This window comes from Lathyrus oleraceus, chromosome 3, assembly GCF_024323335.1.
Source record: "Lathyrus oleraceus cultivar Zhongwan6 chromosome 3, CAAS_Psat_ZW6_1.0, whole genome shotgun sequence".
NCBI lineage: Eukaryota > Viridiplantae > Streptophyta > Magnoliopsida > Fabales > Fabaceae > Lathyrus > Lathyrus oleraceus.
The window spans coordinates 367,077,961-367,094,912 of NC_066581.1; the positions used below are offsets into that span (position 1 = coordinate 367,077,961).

General features: G+C 42.4%; 1 long non-coding RNA gene across 2 annotated transcripts; it reads left to right on the plus strand.

Annotated features, from left to right (window-relative positions):
• The first annotated feature begins 13,060 nt into the window (after nucleotides 1–13,060).
• LOC127127744 (uncharacterized) lies at nucleotides 13,061–16,353 on the plus strand. 2 transcript variants are annotated; one of them, XR_007805444.1, is made up of 6 exons: nucleotides 13,061–13,483; nucleotides 13,601–13,962; nucleotides 14,265–14,523; nucleotides 14,638–14,760; nucleotides 14,859–15,174; nucleotides 15,274–16,353. It is a non-coding gene; the product is annotated as an uncharacterized LOC127127744 (long non-coding RNA). The 2 variants fall into 2 exon arrangements; XR_007805443.1 differs by lacking the exons at nucleotides 13,061–13,483; nucleotides 13,601–13,962; nucleotides 14,265–14,523 and having other exon boundaries at nucleotides 14,550–14,760.
• Nucleotides 16,354–16,952: the final 599 nt, after the last annotated feature.

Below are 16,952 nucleotides of genomic sequence, written 5' to 3' on the forward strand. Positions count from 1 at the left end.
AGATAATCCTGAGGACCTCATCCCGGACATAATCTTCAACTCCAATCTCCATTTGAACCCCAGAAAATGCCTCAGCATATACTCTTCTCTGATTGAACCCCGATCTCCAGAAAATGTCGCAACATCTCCTTTTCTCCATTTGAACCCCATCTCCAGAAAATGCCTCAACATCTCCTTTTCTCCATTTGAACCCCGGAATCGCGCTGATCGCGTAACGTCTTCTGATACTATTTCCATCTCTGTCCGACGGAAACATTTCCTCCAATATCGCACTACTGGGGAACATTGCTGATCTGACGTCGTGATGCTGAACTCCTCGGAGTAACATCTTCACCAATTGGTGAACCCAAACTTCAAGCTGTAACCACGGCTCGACTCGCGCTGATCGCGTAACCTTTCCATCTCTGCCCGACGGAAAAACTCCTCCAGTATCGCACTACTGGGGAAATACCTTTGATCAAATCATGAGGTCAAACTCCTCGGAGTAACCCCTTCACTGTCTGGCAAAAACCACCTCTCAAACGGTAACCACGGCTTGAATTGCGCTGATGCGTGCAATATGATGCATGATTGATTCTTTCTGCGTAATGCTCCATAATTATGGAAATGCTACGCAATTATTTATTATTTTTCTATGCAACATGCTATGCTATTTTTTCCATGATGAATGTATAAAAAGTATCCCCCTCAAGGGATTCTGCTGAGGAGCACGAGAGACTCTGCTGAGGAACTCGTCAATACTCCAATCTCCACCCTGTTGGGGAATAGTACTGCTGCTGGGAATAAGGCAACCCTTGCTGGGGAAGAACCTCCTTTGCACCCAATCCGCTCGGGAAACTGCTGGGGATAAGAACCACCAACACTCTGTGGGGATACAACAGTCTTTGACTTGCTGGTGATATCAATCCCAACTCTGCTTCGGGGAACCCTCACAGATACCTGCCGACTTTACTGGGGAAACGCTTACAGATACTCTGCTGGGAAACAGCCACCTCCAGGCCTGGCAACTGGGGAAACATCGATCTGACACCTGCTGGGGATAACCATCCAAACCCTGCTAGGGAAAACGAATGCCACTCCGCTGGGGATTACCCATGCAATCCATAGATAGAATCAACTCAGCTGGGGATGCAAATATCCGTCTGCTACGGAAACTCGTCCAATCCACTGGTAGGATGAACACTGCTGGAGATATATTTCATTGAAACCCGCTCCACTCGGGGAATAGCAACCTTCTGGCCTGGCTGCTGAGGAAACACCATTTACCTGCCGGGGATAACCATCCTGACTCGGCTGGGAACCACAGACCTCGGATCTGCTGGGGATTTGGTCCTCTAATTCTGCTTGGGGACCTAGCTGGGAAATGAGAAAAGTAGGTACAGAACACCCGTCGACTCATCGAACCACGGTATCCACCTCCCAATCTCGTATCAGCTTTCCACTTTTGAGAATTTCCAGACTCGTCTGGACTTTTTCTGCTCCATCATCTTGTATTCCCAATCGCTCCGAGCTCGACGATGATCGAACTCCTGGGATTTATACATAATTTCAATTTTCCGACTTTGAAGAGTCTTCTTGATTAATTCCAAAGGTCGTCGGATGTCTCAACGTCTTCTCATCGCTTCTCCTACCCATTCATTCGTCCCTGACTGGGCCCTGCGGGGAATTTCTACAGACTTTCAAATCTTCCGACTTTGAAGAGTCTTCTTGATTATCATCAAGGATCATCGTACGTCTCAACGTCACTTCGCCGTTCTTTCATTCATTCGTCCCTGAGCGAACTCTCTGGGGATCCGTTACAAAGCTTCCACATCACAACCTGCAAGTGAGTGAAGAATATCTAACAGTTCCTGCAAAACAGATCATTAGATAAAACCGTGCCCCAGGCGTGTCAAGATTTCAACACTTGGGTCACTCAACCTTCCAAATAAGATTTCAAGTTTTCAATCTTATAAACATGCATTGGAAGGAACCTGTATGTCTTAAAATGCAAGATTCTTTATCAAAATAATCGGATGTTTTTGCAATCAAAGCGGTAATGAAAACAAACAACAAAATTATTTGACTGAATATGCATTTTATTGATTGAAGAAAAATGTGGCTCAAATTGAGCAATACAAAGGAAGCAATTCCTGAAAAGAGGTAATTGCACACAAAAGGAAAAATCTATCCTAGTGGCAATGTGAAACCCGTAATCTCATCGAGTTCCAACTCAGTTACACTCCATATGTCCTCAGACTCTCCATGCTTTCTGCCTTCTGAACAAGACGTTTCTGATTGATCCCTACCGGGTATTATCCATGATGCTTTAACCAAAGCGAACGATCATGCTGGACGCAGTTGTTCGTTTCAATCCCTCTTTTTCCTGGACCGCCCTTTCGGGTTTTCAGTCCACCGGGATACCCCTTTTTGCCCAAGTCGCCTTTTCAGGTTTTCGACTTGCCGGGTGTACAGTTTTTTATTTTATCCCTAATTTTTGCCCGAACCTTTCTTTCTGTTTTTGGTTCGCCAGGATGCCCATTCTTGCCTGGACTATTTTATTCTTTTCGTCCAGCGGGTCTCTTTACACGAAGTATTTTTTAACTGCGTCCGCATTCACAGGGGATGGAAAATCCTCACCATCCATGGTCGTCAACAACAAGGCTCCGCCAGAGAAAACCTTCTTGACCACGAATGGACCTTCATAATTGGGTGTCCATTTTCCCCTTCGATCGTTTTGAGGAGGAAGGATCCTTTTCAGCACCATATCACCTACGCGATACACCCGAGGTCGCACCTTTTTGTCAAAAGCACGCTTCATCCGCTGTTGGTATAACTGCCCATGACAGATGGCTACTAGCCTCTTTTCCTCTATCAGGCTCAACTCTTCATACCGGGTCCTTACCCATTCAGCCTCTTGCAATTTTACGTCCATCAAGACTCTCAAAGAGGGAATTTGGACCTCAACCGGTAGCACGACTTCATTCCATACACCAACGAGAAAGGCTTTGCCCCAGTAGGCTCCCGCACCGAAGATCGATACCCAGGATACAAGCTTCGTACTTGCCACATTGTCAGCGCATTCAAATGCTATCCGGGAAACGAAGGGAACATGGGATCCCTTTGGCGTAACTAAAGCACTAACTCGTCCACATTAACCCCATCAGACATCAAAACCCGTTCGGATTCGGGGTCAGGCCCCTCCTCCGGGATCGGTCACTCTCAATCTTTCGATTGGAGCACCTCGAGATGTCCTCATCAGGGAACTCAAACCTCATCGGTTGATAATTCTCCACGGGTTGCTGAGCGAGGTAATCAGACAATACACTCCCCTTGATCGCCTTCTGAGAGGTATATTGTATATCATATTCTGTCAAAATCATTTGCCACCTCGCAACCCGTCCGGTCAATGCTGGCTTCTCAAAAATGTACTTGATTGGATTAATCTTGGAAATCAATAAAGTGGTATGAACCAGCATATACTGCCTTAGTCGGCGAGCAGCCTATGCCAAAGTACATCAAGTTCCCCGAGCAGTGAACGTATTGTTTCACAGTCGGTAAACTTTTTGCTTAGGTAAATTGCATGCTCTTTTCGACAAGACTCGTCATGCTGACCCACTTCACCTCGCAGACCCCTCGAAGGCCGTTAAGTACAGATTAACAATTGTTCCTTTCACAAGAGGCATCAGAATCGGAGGTTCCTGCAACTTATCCTTTTATTTTTTCAATGCCCCTTGGCAATCATTATTTCACCTGACCGTTTGATCCTTCTTTTCAACATCCTGAATATGGGTTCACACGTGGCTGTTAGATGAGATGTGAACCATGACAGGTAGTTCAATCTTTCTAAGAAACCACGAACCTCTCTTTTTCTTTCTCGGTTCAGGCGTTTCTCTTATTGTTTTTTTTTTTTTTTTTTTTTTTTTTTTTTTTTTTTACAAGATGAACCTCGATTCCTCCCTTACAATGAACCCCAACAGCTTACCGGCCCGCACTCTGATAGTGCACTTATTTGAATTCAACCTCAGTTTGAATTTTCTCCACTGGTCAAACGACCTGCCCCGGTCTGCCAGATGCCCCTCTTCTGTTTGGGACTTTGCTATCATGTCATAGCATAGCATTTGATTCCATGATGAATCATATCACGAAACAAAGTCACCATGGCTCTCTGATATAGGCATTGGCGTTCTGCTTCTCCAGAGGACTGTCTTCTCTCCATGGTAGCTTGTACACAACGACATCGGTATCCGACCCTGGCATATCCTGACACGACCAGGCGACGGTATCCACATACTCCTCCAACAAGGCTACCATTCTGCTCTCGACTTGCCTCTGAAGCGGCCCTAATTTCACTTCCTTCCTGACCTCGGCGGTGCTCGGAATAACAATCTCGCATCGCCCTCGAACGGCTGAATCACCTTCTCCTCTTGTCTCAATCACCTGGCTAATTCCAGCAGATCACAATCTTCTTCGTCTTCTTCTTCAGCAAGATAGATTGGATTGTCGAAGTCATATGAGGTGTAACCAAATTGTTATCAACGAGATCCGGAGAATTATTTTTGAATTCGGAACGAGACAAATCACAAAAGAGAAAAATGAAAATAAACATTGCCATTTTTATTTGTTTTTAAACTGCAAAAATAAATGAAAAACAGGGAACACCGCTTTTTGACTGAAAAACATCCATTTATTTATGATGCAGAAATGTTGCAAATTATGAAACATGAGGTGGCCCTTACAATGAACCATTACGTGTCGGGCAACACGTATGGCTTTCATGCAAATAAAACTGAAAAACAAGAAATATTACTCTTCTAGATGAGTGACAGTGATGATCTTTTTAGGCCTTCCAGTTCTGGACTTCCATCCCTGGTGCGCACGGCTTTACCCAACCACTGAACTTGCAGTCACTGTCAGTCTCTCCACCTACCGCACAGGCGTAATCCGTATCTTCAGTAATTGCACTCACCATTGCCTGACCATGTGCCGGCATGGGATTGGCATTAACATTCGGTGATGGCGCAAAATTGATGGCCTTGGAGTCTACCAGATCCTGGACAATATGCTTAAAAGCTTTGCAATCCTCAATGTGATGTCCGGGTGCCCCAGCATGGAACTCACACCTGACATTCTCATCATAGCTGGCAGGCCTCTGATCAGGTTTCAACGGAGTCAACACCGTTGGCCGTACCAATCCAAGATCCATCAACTTTTTAAACAGAGAAGCGTAAGTCACGGGCGGTTTATCGAACTGACGATCAATCCCTTTTCCCCTCACCTGATACCCGGCTCTCTGCTGAGGTGGCTGACGTTGCTGTCGTACTGACTGATTACCAGTAGGGATGGTTACAGCAGCAGTGTGCTGGTAGTAACGATCCCTACCATTTCCTCTTCGGGCATACACAACACTCGATTCACCCTCATTCTTGCGCTGACCATTCCCAAATGGCTTCTTCGATGCTGATGACGAAGCATTACCTTGAATCTTCCCCATTTTCAGCCAACTTTCAATTCTTTCTCCGGCCACCACAATATCAACAAAGTTGGTAACCGGGCATCCAACCATTCTTTCAGCAAAAACCCCTTGCAAGGTACCCATAAAGAGATCAGACATCTCTCTATCAACCAATGGAGGTTGAACTCTGGCAGCCAACTCCCTCCACCTTTGGGCATATTCTTTAAACCCTTCACTTGACTTCTAAGACATACCCTGCAGCTGGGTACGACTAGGAGCCATGTCAGCATTGAACTGGTACTGTTTAAAGAATGCATCTCCCAAATCCTGCCAGCTCTTGATGTCAGCAGATTTCAGCTTGGTATACCACTCCAGGGACCCTCCGGACAGACTGTCCTGGAAGAAGTACATCCACAGTTTTTGATCCATCGTGTAGGCAGAAATTTTGCGGACAAAAGCTTGGAGGTGAGTTTCTGGACAGGAACTCCCATTGTATTTGTCAAATGCAGGCGCTTTGAACTTCTGTGGGATCACAATCCCCTCAACAAGCCCCATATTGGACATGTTGACAAATCCCGGAGTAGCATGGCTTTCCAAAGCCCTTACCTTCTCTGCCAGTAACTGAATTTCTTTGCTTTGTGGTTGGGCACCATACTGACCGAACGGTTCGTTATGCATGGAGAATTGATCAGCTTCTCGGTCCTCCTCTCCGTCATCGTCAACCCCAAAGAATGGAGGAAACAGGCTATCCTTCAGATTATGGCCCAGACCAGGCCCACCACCAGTATTATCATTTACCATACCCACATTTGCTCTTTTTTCACCGTCTCTGGATCCACCCAGCCCCTGGTTGGAGACACCATCCAGGTTAACAACACTGTTAGCAGCTGAAGCTCGCTCGAGCTTCTCGACCTTGTCGGCCAAGGCTTTCTGACCAACTGCAAACCCTTGCATGATGTTGATCAGCTCGGTCATCTTGTCCTTCAGCTCGAGGATATCTGTGTTCGGAAGATCCATCAATCTGGGAGTATTGCGTCTGGTGAAGTATCTGTGAGGGCGTGTTGAGTGCAAAGTACAACTCTACGAGCGCGAGCAATGATTCCTGCAAAACAGCAAACAGGTTAATATGCATGAATGCACGTCTATCCATACGAGGAAGATTCTGTCCTTTGATTCTGGTTTCATCGAGACAGATAATATTTCACCAATAACATTTTGACATCCAGATGTCTCTCAACCAGATTCTTAATCCATAATACTCCCCATATGGCTAGACGTAGGTTTAGTGCATATGAATGCAAAATGAGAATGATGCAGATGTATGCAATGCACTGGGCCATCCTCCAAGTCATCTGATCATTTGTTGCTCTGAATCACAACCCTGATCTCTGAATCGATCACAACCATCTGAGGGAATATGTAACCACAAATCCGACTTGGGAGTTCCGAAATAAACGGAACTGAATGATACACCATCATCATCACCAAACAATCTCTGATCAGATACCCATAACCATCTGAATCGGCCCGGGGAATCCTGAAATAAACGGATCCCCACTGATAAATAACTCGGCCCAGGGAATCCTGAAATAAACGGATCCCCGCTGATAAATAACTCGAACAGCACTCCGGCGTCTCGGCAATAAATGGCCATAAATCCGACTTATAAATAGGACTCTGACCCACGGAGTAAAAGTCACCATCTGAACATGCATCTGAAAGAACCACCCTCCCCTCACAGGTAAATTCTAATCAGGTCACCCTAAGGCGGATAATAGTCTCGACAATCGGGCAGAGATACTCAATGGGTTTGCCCTTTCGGGTGTGCCATTGTAGCTCTCCTGAGATCGTCTAATCCAAAGATCCGGGGAATGATCGGTCACCAGAGTCAACAGCTCAAATGACGTAACTCTACCAAAGTGGGGTACCCCACAGAGGAAAGCACTATCAAATGAACCTCGTCTGGCCTGTGGCATGTCACGTTGCAACAATATGCTGATTTAGCAAATGAGGAACGTGAGACCACACTAATCCTAGGTGTATACTCGGGCCTGGGTTTTAGCCCCACTCAGAACACCCACCCCAAACAGAGGAACCACCTGCACAGAGGACGGCAATATGATAGAATGATGCATGCAAATATTTAATGCAAATATATACATTGGTTAGAATAATAAATGCAATAAATAAAACAAAACAAGCAACCTAAACTATCCTAGAACGCTAGGAGAGACTCGCTTAGGGAAGATGGACCAGCACAGGTCAACATCTGTATCCCCAGCAGAGTCGCCAGCTGTCGCATCCGCGAAAAACAACCGGCAGGCTGAAACAAAAACACAACACAGAGCCGCCACTGCGCGTTATTTATCCCATGATAGGGAAAGGAAACGCTCAGAGAAACCTGGAAAGGAAATGGTCTTGCGACCAAAGAGAAAGGGTAAGGGAGTCGGTTACGCAAGGGGAAGGTATTAGCACCCCTCACGTCCGTCGTACTCGACGGGATCCACGCTCTAAGAAAAGAAAAGGTTGCTAAAACATCACACACACACACACGCACCGAAGACAACACAGGTGGGGTTAGGAGGAGGAGAGCTCGATAGGACGTCGCATCCTATGCCTACGTATCTCGTCTGGAACGAGAATCAGAGCTGCCGTAGTTCGGCTCACGCACGCCAAACAAGCAAACAAAAACACAAGCAAACATGGAGCCTGAATGCCAATCACTGGACTTACATCAGCATCCGAACCAAAACGCACACCAGAGGGCAAACGTGGAGCCCGACCGCCAATCACTGGGCTTACGTCGGCATCCGAACCAAACATGCACAAGAAGATAACAAGCAAACACACACAAAAAGAAAAAAAGTGCCCGGAGAGACCTCGCGTGGTCTCCTGCCTACATACCTCGTCTGGAACGAGGATCAGGGCGATGTAGTTCCCCTGAAAGGGAAAGAAAATCTAACCAGAAACCAAGGGAAGACACACTACCAGGGAGCTGTACTCGAGCCTAGTGTTGTCATGCATCATTGCCCTACGTTGAGGTTTCTACCTACTTGCACAACTGCAAGCTAATCCTATCCAGGAAGAAAGCAAGCATACAAGCATACAAACAAACAAAGCAAACAAATATTCACAAAGCACACACTATAACCAGTCAAGTGGGCTCAAACAATGGGTTTGACTGCCGAAGCAAGTCATCTGTACATGGGTAGTATTCGCTCTTAACCTTGCCATTGCGAGGCTAAGGTGAAGCAGATGAAAGGTGAGTGAATATTAGACTTCACAGCTCTTATCCCTGACCAGGGAGAGCTTCAGACAAAGGAGCGTGGGTCCAGAATGGAGGGACCCTTCTACGCTCAAAGACGCTGACTCGATTGTGCAACAGCACAAGATCTTGGGTTTGTGTCCCAATGCATCAACACACAGCCGTGTGAGCAGAGGGACGACTCACAGAATAGTGGGGGATAGATTGCATATCCCTTTGATCCACCAACTGCCTCATAGAGGTCTTTACCTGCTTGGCACAAATGTAAACAACCACAAACATCGCCTCTTAAGGAGGACTTCAGACAGTTGCCTGGCCAAGTAACAGGCCAGGTCTTCCAGACTACATGAAGAATAGAAGTCCTACCTCAAGTGGTTTAAAAACCAAGCAGCAGCAAGCAAGTTCTCAAAGAACTGTAAGCGACTAAATGTACCTGAAATCAATCAAGTATCATCAGTACTCAGACAGACCAACAATAAACAGCAAAAGTTAATCTATACAGACAACACAAGTTAATGCACACAAGTGCAAGCTATAAGCCCAAGCTCAAGCTTCACAACCTACAAAACAAAGTCAAATTAGTGCTCAACATCAAACAATCTCAATTTAATTGACTTGAAGCAAACTCCTTAAGCATTGTGCATTTCATCCTGAAAAGTCAAACCAAATGTGAGAAACTAGACCACTAGGCCAAGCCTAGGGTCCAAAAGGGAGAAAAAAATCTAAACAGCAAGTAATATTCAACCAAAATCAAATTCAAACAAATAGAAAGCCAATACAATTGATCCCATACTCATATCATTCACCATATTCATTTCATGACCAAAACATCACAAACTAGGTCAAATGCAACATCCAATGTCCAAACAGAATGAATTCCATCAAAAGCATACCAAAATAATTCCAAAAATCCTCAAATAATTCACACATAAACAGGACACATTCAAAGTATAGCATGTCAATTTTCAGCTCAATTGGACGAAAGGAAGTAGGTCAATGAAAATCAAGAAATCCAGACACAATTATTCAAGCCAATTCATAGCACCAACACATGCATTCACTTCAAAAATTCACAAAACAGTGACAACACATTAGAAATGAATGGGATCAAAAGCATAATGTCCTACAATGTGTCTACAATCAGCACACCAAATTTCACATTTATCCAAAACCATATGAGAATTTCACAAACAATATACAAACATGTGTCACACAATGTTGCAAAATGAGCATACAGTGAAGAAAATTATCAATTAATTGGAAAATGCCATAGAAAAATCCAGAACAATTCACATGTTATCTTGACATATCAATGATCATCCACACAAAAAATTGGAGCAATTCAACAATCCTAGGTCATGCAAATAAATTCATGAAGTTGACCTAGCTAGATGTGACACAAATTGTCACACCTAGATTCAAAAAATCATATCTCAATCACCAGGTATCCAAAAATCATAAACTTTACATGGAAATCACCATCAACATGTCCAAAATGAGCACAAAAAAATTTCATCCATTTCTTTTAATGTATGAGCATTTCACGATAGATATGGCAAAACATACAAAATAGTCACACAAGTCAAAGATCAATAGGCCAGGTCAACATTTCTCCAAGCACAACTTATGTTACCATGCCTATAAAAAAATAGAGAGAATTTGGGATCCAACAAAAAAACTCTCACTAATTTTGGATTAGTAATTAATTTTCTATGATTTTTCTAAGTTTTGTTAATTTATTAAATAATTATTTAAGTGTTTTGATTAATTAAATGGATCCAATGGCAATTTCGTAAATATCACTTCCCAGGACCAAAACTCCGCGTTTCACTAATTGGCATGTCAGCGTATGATTGGCTAGGATTTGGCGCTAAACAAAATTCAAAACAAGCAAAGCGTTTCAGCGGATCAAACGTGACTTATTTCCAGAAATCACTTCATCTTCATCGCGTTCATGTTCTTCCATTCCAAAATCGGTTTCGCTCATTTTTCCACCAAAACTCACAAACGGATATCCATTGGAAAGGTCTAAGCACGAGGATTCCAAATATGTAACCTAAATTGCCTAATTCTCACTACATAATCCGGATCGAGCATTTAAAGAAACAACATCAAAACTAAAAATCACGATTACTTCTTCAGCAGTTCACCAAATCAAAAACTGAACCTAGCATGTTGATCTACGTTGGATGAACTACAATAAGCATGTCACAATTCAAGAAACCATGAGATTCGGTTTTAGGTACCTTGAATGGAGCAGTGATGAATCTTGAAGCCTTGGCGCGTGTTGATCCAAAACAGATGCAAGAGAAGCTTCAGGATGTTGACTGGAGATGTTAGGTTCGCTCGAAATTGCTTCTAGTGAAAGAATTTGCAAAATGCCATGGATGCACACACTTTGAACAGTGGAGATTCGTGAGGATTTTGATGATGCTTTTCCAAAACAGTTGAAGAAGGAGATGATTGGAGAAGGCAGCAAAAAGAATCACACGAATTGATGAAGAATTGAAGGAGTTTTGCTCAATTTTGTTCTTGAATGTTCTTGAGCTTTTGGAGAATTTGGAGGGAAAAGTTTGTTGAATTTCTTGTGAAATGTTATTAACCACCATTCAGTTATGATTAAGTGTTATATACTTCCACTTAATCCAGCTCTAATCATCCAATTAGCAACAATGACATGTGATTAGCAAAATGTGATTTTACTAAGCAAGGGCAAATATGTCTTTTCACCATGGGGCCCATGACAGCTGTATGACAGCTCACACACTCTCCAAATATCAGTTATGATGAGTTGGCATTGGTTTCATAGCAATTGGCATTGTATTTCTCCTTTTCCATATGTCATGCCAAATTTTGTACTTTAAGTGCAAGTTCAAAAGTAGCTTTGCCAAATATTGAACCTTGAAAGTTTATGACAGTTCAAACCATCTCTAATTGGCATATGTGAGGTGTTGCAAAAACTCCCATGCCAAAATTCCAATTATTTCTCAACTTGGACCATTTTGCCCTTGACTTTTTAATTGTACACTTGAAAATTGACCTTTTGCATTGACCATTTTTGATGAATTCCAATTATGCACCATGAAAGTACATGTCAAATGGAGTTTGCACATAAAAAGATCACTCAATTTGGACACTCCATGTGGAAGTTATGCCACTTTGATTATGGGTCATTTTTGAAATTGAATGGACCATAACTTGCCAACCATACATGGGAATTTCATGTTCTTGGACTTTTTGGAAAGGTGAGACCAAGATCTACAACTTTCATGTTGAACAAATTTTCATTTGAAGCTTCCTTGGACATGTAATTTTGAGGTCAAAAACTTTCCATTTTTGGAAACTTCTATTACAAGTCACTTTCTATTTTTGGCAATTTCTTGTCTGACTTGATTTTCTCCATTCTTGAGCTTTGAAATGTCAAATAACACTTGTTTCAACATGAATGAAGTGTATCCAACTCATTCCCATCTCCAAATCCATTAAATCAAGCACAGTTGACCACAGTTGACTTTTTCAACTGATAGATGAATCTGGCAATGCACTGATCAATCTGAGCCCCAATTCTCTGATGAAATGGCTCAATGATGAAACCCTAGCCTCAATTAGCTCCATATAATCATGTGATGATCCCCATATCCATTATAGACCCCATCTCCTGATCATGCCCTGATTGGCCCAATGCAACTGATTAGGGTTGACCAGTGGTCAAAACCCTAATCTCAAAGAATCTGCTTCAACACTTGATGATATCAAACCATGATGATGATGATGAATCATTTAAATCAAGATGAAGACCAATCTCCATTGAGAACCACAAAACCCTAATTTGGACCTCCACATCCTCAGATGATTAATGACCAGTCCAATGAGACCCTAGCTTGCACATAACCTCTTCATCTCCTGATCAAGACTTGTGAGGATGACCTGCACAATGTAACCACATGCTATGCAATATGCAATGCCTAATGACCTAAAAATGATATGTAATATGTTATGCTAGTCCCAAGAGAAGAGGGCAAATTTTGAGGTGTTACACCTGGTCCAACATTTATTAACTACCCAAAATAAATAATAAAGAAAGGAAAAGAAATGAAGTCAAGGAGGCAGACGCCTCGTTTCTGAAGCAGTGAATATATTTCATTTCATCTATGCATTGAAAACCAAAGAAATAATAAATTAAAAATAATGATGCATTAAAACATGAATACACAGTAGACCCAATGTAACGTTATTATCCAAATGGGATTTGAACAGATTATTATCCCAGTATTAGATGTATTATTAGTGAAAAAAGTTATTAATACGACCGAAATGTAATCATTCCTAATAATAATCTTTTCTCTTAACGTTCACTAAACTCTGCCTCTCTCCATCTCTTAACTTTGTTTTTTTTTCTCTTCCTCTGTTCTAAAACCAACCTCAACATTGAAGCAAACAGGGTAGTAACGACATAAATCCACGACGGCACCTCTATACAACCAGGGCGGGCCGTCGCGAGTACTTAAAACCAACATCAAAACTCATAACCAAACAATCGTTCCTACACCCAAATCTAAACAAACAGCAAAATCCAAAGAGCCAGATTCGGAAAACAAACACAATCAGAAACCTGAGTTTTCAGCTCAAAATCAAAACCATGGCAACAACAATTTTATGCAATAATCATGGGGTTTGCGTTCTATGAGGCGATATAAACAAAGCGGTAACATCAAATCATGTAAAAGGGAAGTGTTAAATACCAAATCGGAGCTAGTCCGACGTTCGAATTCCGGCGAGGTGAGGTAAATGATCTTTAGCGTCTTTCGAGGTTCTTTCTTCCTCTCGAACTTTCTGTCTTCTTCGCTTCCTCTTCCCCTCCGTTCTTTTTTAACGATTCGGGTTTGTCTTGGTTTTGACAGGGGCTTAGCTCGAGCTTGTTGAGCTTCGGTGTGAAAATCTCAACAAGTTCAAAACGGAGCTTTTTAATGAGGGTTTTGGAGTGATTTTTCCAGAGTAACGGTGCAGAGATTCGGTCTTTTTTCAGTGGATTTCACTCCCTTCTTATAGAGGGGTGGTACGAGGTTCATACGTCCTTATCCTTCATGAGCTGGCAAATCTTGGATAGGATCAATCCGTTAGAGGGAATTTTTCTTCAGATTTGGTGTGGTCCCAGGAATGAAGGTGGCGAAATCTGTTTCTGTTTTGTCCGTAGTGAAATCTTCAGAATCAACATCATGTGTTGAGTTTCTCATTTACCGCGGTGAAAGATCTACATGTCGTGGTAAGAGTATTACTTTCACTGTTGTGTTCCTTCTGTAATTTTTTGCCTCGAGATCTAACTGATTGTATCAGGACGCATAGGTTCAGGTAATCTTAATGATGTCCTCTAGAGGTGACGCATATTACTGCATACTGTTTACTCAATCCTCCATTCGTTCTTGCTTTAAACTCTTTGTTGGGATGTTCTCCTCTGATTGTCACAACCAGGAATAGCTTGATGTTCAAAGTTTGAAATCATTTTGCTTTGATCATTCGGCTGCTATTTGAATGTGCTGAGATATTTGGGCTTTTGAAAAACTCCAGGTTTCATTCATCTTCAGTCACAGCTTGGCAAGGCACACCTTTCGAATGACTTCGTGCATTTTGGCGGACTCTTCCTTCATATTCGATGTAAAAACTCCTTATCGTGATCCTGTAAGTCACCACCAAGCCAATCTAAATCCAGGTCAAGAATATCATTTGGCGAATATTTGTAGCTTACTCGACAACTGTTTTGGAAATGATGAGTCTGTGCTCAAAGTGACAGACGGATTCTTTCTGGCTAGAAATTTGGAACCGTCGTGTAAAACTTCTTGCCATTTTTTGGAACGATGAGTCACATATATATTTTTCCTTGTAGCCCCTGTATTGTTTCAAATATGTATAAATGAACTATAGTTTGGAATGGTTGATGCAGGTCTGGCTGTTGTAAGGATTGAAGTCATGGTGATGGTGAATTCATGATGCTTGGCATGACTTTGTTGTTGTAGTGATTCCGGGCTGGTGTAGAGCAGCAGCATTTTGTCCTGTTCGGCCTTAGGTACGTTATGCGTCGTGTATCTTGGTATCATGGTATAATTATGCTGAATCTGCTTTACATCACCGCGTGGCTCTTATGGTATTAAAAATGTATTGCAGGTTTGTTCGGTAATGCGGGACATTGGCCACACGGTCTCATGGTTTCCGGTTGGTATACCACAGCCACCTCTTGTTCGTAGCCTTGGCATGCAGCACTAGCTACCAATGCTTGTGAAGTGCTAAGTCACGATTTCATTATGCCATTGATACTCAGTTTGGTGCGGTTTCTTGAAGGAACATTGACACTGCAGGGGTGATGCATACTTTATCATGTTGGTTCACAAAGCAAGCGTAGCAATTCGCATTTTGTAATGACCTTGGACTTTGGCTTGTCTTGTATGTAGAATCTAAGACTTCACATCACGGTTGCAATCGGGTATGCTTTCTGCAGTAGCTAACCTCTAGGCCATTTGCATTTTTTCTTCGTTTTCATGTGCTGCCTTTCAATTTCATGACAGTGAGTATTTTGCAACAGGTATTGTTGATTTTACCGACTTAGCCTATGTCATGACAGTTTTGGTACGGATGTGATACTCGGCTGGTGAATGTATCTCGGTTAATGCATACAACATGAGAGAATTCCCAGGGTGGTTTCATCTATCATGGACCTATCCACTGTACCTTTTTCTTCAACTTGTTATTTCTGGCGTTGTTGGTATTGCAGGTCCATTGTTATTGAGACAAACTGACTTATGGCGACATGAATAGTTGTGGACCAAGGTTTTTCTCCACGCATCATGATGCTGTAGCACGTCTGTACCTGTTTTAAACTTTGCATAATTAGTGTTTCTGCAGGCTGTACTTAACTGATGTGATGATGACAATTGGTTCCGCGATCTTGTATCCGGGAGTGTGGCCTCTAGTTTCTTTGGTTTATCCTCACAGCTATGCTACTGTTTTGTTGTTCGCAGCTCGAGAGTTTGGATTTGAATGATGTCGGCTGCCTGTTGGATTACCTTGCTGTAACCAAATTTTGTTGTAAAAACAAATATCCTTTGGTCTGTTTGTCTTCTTGCTAGTATTTATGACGGGATGCTATTGCTCTTGTGTTGCAGGATCTACAACTCAAATTCTGTCGTTTGTTTGGCTTAATTTGGACGTGCTTCATCTGTACTTGGTATTTGGTCTGCAGTAATTGGACTTGACAAAATGCCGTTTTTTTTTGTTGTTGTAGGTTCTGTATTCAGAGCTGATGGTGATAATTTCATGTATTCATCTACATTTTTTTTGGGCACATGGATTCTTGTTCGCCTTGCTGACACAGCGCTATTGACTCTTGGATCCGCCAGTTATCGCATGGTACAAGGCGATACCTTACAATGTCTTCGGAGGCTAGCGCAAGAAGACGTCCAGGAAGCCGTCACGGCAAACTGATGTGCACTTTCAACTTTAGAAATTTACCTCCTACATTTGGTTTGGTTGTAATGTCATTTAGCAACTAGCACTGCTTATGCTTGGTTATATAATGTATTCCTTTTGACATTTGAAGCAAGTGTTTGTAAAACCCAGAATTTTGTCCAACTAATGTGTTTTTAAACCAAAACTCCAAGTTGTACAATGCTGTGTCTGAAATCCATGATCATATGATGCCAAATGAGCACTTGGTCTTCATCCTAAAAGACTCCTTGATTCATGCCCGTAAAACAGATGATAGCACATAGGATGAACAAAAAGCCACAAATTCATTTTTAAATCATTCATCGACATCCCGTTAACCTTTATCAACTTGGTTCAACAAAAATCCAAATTCAGGGTAAACTTTGCTCTTAAAACAAAACGATATCCTCAAAGTTATGGACTACTTTGGCGTATCGATGACCGCTGTTTGCAATGAACCATGTTCATGACTACGTTAATGGATTCATTGGTATGGCACTTGCATAATAAAACACACTTCTGGCTTTGATTCAAATTAATAGATCGCTTCAAGTAACATCCCTTCCTCATATCCCTTTTCCCGTATTTGCATACTAGACCATGCTTTTGGACGGAATTGGATTCATGAAACACAAGTTTCCCAGTACCATGGAAGTGATACAATAATGATGGAAATCTAAAGTGATGTACCCTCATGACTTGGATAAATGTCCAATTAATTAAGGTAATAACCATTCAACTTTACTTTAGCCAACTGCACCTCCATAGGTTCATTGA